Source organism: Neolamprologus brichardi, chromosome 11 (genome assembly GCF_056152115.1).
Source record: "Neolamprologus brichardi isolate AB-2024 chromosome 11, ASM5615211v1, whole genome shotgun sequence".
Lineage (NCBI taxonomy): Eukaryota > Metazoa > Chordata > Actinopteri > Cichliformes > Cichlidae > Neolamprologus > Neolamprologus brichardi.
In genome coordinates, this window is record NC_142114.1 from 18,433,099 (window position 1) to 18,437,500 (window position 4,402).

Consider the following 4,402-nt stretch of genomic DNA (forward strand, 5'->3'; position numbering starts at 1 on the left):
TTAATAAATAATTGTTTCTATGTCAAACTGTGTTCTTATGTGTTCATTATGAATTTCCTAATTTATTTCTTATTCTACGTAACTATATTAAAAGAGACAAAATCTGCTCAAAATTACGGGCACACAATTTTTAATCACTACATTTTTAATAGAGGTAATATTTTGTAAAGTGACAGTTATTTTAACGTGACTATCCACTATCTTTTTGTTATAAAACAGTCCAAATTACTGGCTGAGCCACCAGTTTCAAAACAGACTGAATATTTAACATCTTTCATGAATAGATGCATGTAAGGAGTCTTAAGCTAGAAGCTTTTAAACAAGAAGAAACATCTATCAGACAATCTGAGGATGATATAAGTAATAATATAAGTATTTCCATCACAAGGAAAAAATAAGAACTTCTTAATTATTATGTTTGCCACAATTCTGACTTCAGTTTCTTTAAAGCTAGTCTACTCCTCAAGTGAAGCTGGATAAGTATAAACATCTACCTTACCTGGGAGACTGGCTCAGCTAATAAACTCCAAACAGGGAAATTGTGTCCCTTTATATACACAGTGGCACGCACACACTATGGAGTGTATGGCCAGGTATGGTTCTTCTTAGGTCTAGTTTTAAATAAAATAGTTCCAGTTCATTTCTCTGTAAAATGTTCCCTAAACTTGATTGATTTATTTCTGGTGCACAATCTGCTGCCTGATTGCAGATAATTTATAAAGTAATAAATAGACGCTGTTGAGACAACAGCCTAAATGTGAAGCAAGAAAGTGTTTCTGCACAACTGCATACATTCATTTACTTTGCACTTTGAAGAACATGCCTCTGCATCTCAGGAGCTTTATGTGGTGAGGTGAGGGGCAGGAAGTCGGTTTACTTAATGCATAACAGAAAACATAAATCATGCATGGGAAGCTAACATTTATTATTGTATCTGTATTTTGGATTAAACAGGCTCTGGGGTTTTAGTTTATAAAACATTGTTTAGGGTCATTGTATGAATGTATAAAAACATTTATTAAAAAATCCAGTAAATTTTCATTTCACTCAATTTCAATAAACTTAATATTTTACAGTGTACTTATGTAACAAATCTACATGGAAACTTTACATCAAATAAAATAATTTGGGGAGAAATAATACTGATCAGTCTGAAAGCTCACTCTCTAGAAGCCACAAACAGTCACTGCACAGGACATCATCAGCGTTTATGCGGGAAATTTGGTAGCATCATTATATTCACATCAAACACTCTGATCTATGGTTTCCCAGATGATAAGCAATAAACAATGCAACAGCTAACCCTAGGATATCATTTGTAAACTAAACTTCTGTTAAAAGGATTTATTTATTAAAGTTTTTATAAGGAATTTGGAAAACATTTTGATTATGACTGAAGTTATGCAGTTTAATCAATGAGTGTGATGATTAATTTCCAGACTAGACAAAATTTACACATATGTTAGATTAATTTAAAAACTTCGGCTCAACCATCCAAAGTAATGGACAATGGACAAAAGAGGTGAAGAAGAGAGTAAGGGCAGGGTGAAGCAGCTGAAGGCAAGAGTGAGGGATAATTTGTGACAGAAAGACAGCAGCAAGAGTGTAAGGGAAGGAAAGGCAGAGCCTAAGTTGTTAAGATTTTCATTGAGAGTGACCAGAATGGACAAGATTATTAATAAATACATCAGAGGGGCAGCTCAGATCCAGTGGTTTCAAGACACAGTTGTTGGGACAGGGGAGGATGCTGAGGGTGAGACGGGAGTAAATCATGTGCTGCGGGATGTACGACAAAATGAACAATCCAATCTCAGCAGCTCCTCTTCAGCCATCATAATCTTGAATCTTTACTGTATACAGATGTTTCAGTGCATCACTCTATTACAAGGAGACTGGATTGTTCCATTTCCGTTTATACATCATATTCTAGTTAACTGTCAATCAGAGCAGTGTGGTTGGAATTGATAATGGTTAACCACCACAATTACATTCACCCCTGCCTATCGCGGTAAGCATTGTGCATCACAAGTGCGTCACTGTGGAAAATGTGCTTTAGTGAATTTTTAGTGTTTGCAGTTTTATAGAAAGTAAAACACAGTAAACCACTGATGATAAATCAGCTTGAGCAAATGTGATGGAGAAATGGTTACTGAGAAAAATGAATTTTAGAAATTGAATTGGAACTTGAATCTTATAGTTATACAAAACTCCTAGTTTTGTGGCTTATCACTGAAACAAGTGTCATAATAAAGTGAGTCTATGAGTAACTTGTGGATGGAGATGTGTGAGTGGTGGTGGTGTAGGCTTCATTCTGGCTTCATTCACCACATGAACCACCAGCATTGCCGTTTTCCCTTGACTTTCCATACAGGTGCACACAAGCTGACACAAATTGATTGATTGATTTATTTTATATAAATTTTACATTTTTGTGTGCAAAAGACTTGATGAATATATGATATAAAAATCATTTAACATGGAAAGGTCTTTAAAAGATTATCGTGCATAACATTATTTTGTATTCGATTTAAGTCAGCTTAGAGCAACTTGGACTGTGTGATGAAACCGAAATAGCTGAGAAAACACACACAAGCACACTGAAAGTTCAAATTCTGCATGGAAAGGTATTTTAAAAAAATGCAGTCCTGTAAAATATAATGTTTAAGCTAGCTGTGTAACTGTAACAAGTGAGGCACATATAAATTTTGTTCATAATTAATAAATCATCAAGTCAGCTTTCTGTCTGATGCATTTATTTAATAGTTCACTACTTTCTTCAGTAAAGAATCTGTGTGTTGGTAAAGCAGCTGGTGGCAAATCCATTTCAACATTGTTCTTCTGTAGATTTGAAATCAGAAGACAAAAACGGAGGAGAAGATAAAAGGTTTCACTGAAAGTAACACATATGACAGACTCAGACACAGTAAATATAGAAAGAAGTTGACATTTAAAATCTAAAAATGCAGCACACAGTAATTCAAAGTCAAGTGGCTAACACTCAAATACAGTTTTTCAGAGAAGACAGATTTTCTTTTCTCAAAACTACAGATACAAAACCCCTGACTCTTGTGGCAAAACTTCACAAACATCAAAATCGTTGGATCTGCCCTTGATCTGCGTTTTACCATGAACACCACAGACGGCTCTGTAAACTGCACAACAACACTGGAAACCAACCAGTTTAACGTGCACTAAACTGAATAACCTAGAACAATATTCTTATGGAGCATTTAAATGACACAAAATCATGTTCTAATCTTATATCAAAGCAGGTTTTCCCTTGACAGAGTTAAGAGTTTTTCAGAAAAAATAAGATACTTCGTTTGTTGGGGGGTTTTGCAGTTTTTTTCCTTTCTTTTTACAATCTCCAGCGGGTCTTGTCACCCAGATGACCAGATTAAACAAGAAAAGATTATGTGAAGATGATAACACTTTACCACTCAAGTAAGTAAGTTAGTAAGTAAGTTATAAGTATGTTACCAGAGAAAGGCCAGAATCCAGTCTCCCATGACAGACAGCCCAAGCAAACTGAGGCTTTAAATACACGAAAAAGACAGTCAGGGAGAATGGAAACATAAATGTACCAAGATAGCTGAACTCAATCTAGAGAACAAGTCACAGGGAAGTCAAACTAAAGACAAGGCACAAGAGACAAAGAACTCACGAAATAAAACATGAAGTAACTAAACAAACAAAAAAGAATCAGCAAAACAGAGAAACACAGAAGTATTTCAAGTAAAACATTTTTTTTACTAAAGTAAAGTAAAACAAAGACTCAAATACCAAATTATAAGACTACATATTTCAAAATTATAACTCTAAAACAGAACTCAGAATGCTAGAATAATCTTAAAATAAAATAAGGAAACCCAGTCAAATAGTAATCAAAACTCAACAATACCAAATATTAACGGCTCAAAAATGAACTGACAAAATCCACAGTCTATGACAGTAAAAGCTGTTATGCATAAAGTTATGATCTGAACAACAGTGTGTGTAGAAAAAATACAGCACAATAAGTCGAACAGCGGTTCACGGTTTTAGCTTTACATTGTTATGCATCACTACATCAGATAAGAAATGCAATTTTTTTTACTTTCATTTTTTAAAATTCCTTCATAAATCATCATTAAGATGCTTCCTGTGAAGAGTAACTACTAGTAACTGGGTTTCAGGTGGTTGACAACCAAAGAAACCTTAGCTGAGAACACACTTCTTATATACATCAAGTAAAACTCCCCGTCAGTTGTCTCCTTTACAGCAATATTTGTGTTTATGTTTGCATATTTTATCCACATCTTTCACACAGTTTGTATCCTATTTTCTCTGTCCCTTAGTATTTGCGACATCACCCAACCTGGCTGCCGATGTTCAGCTACGTCTGCTGCAGTATTGTCGAATC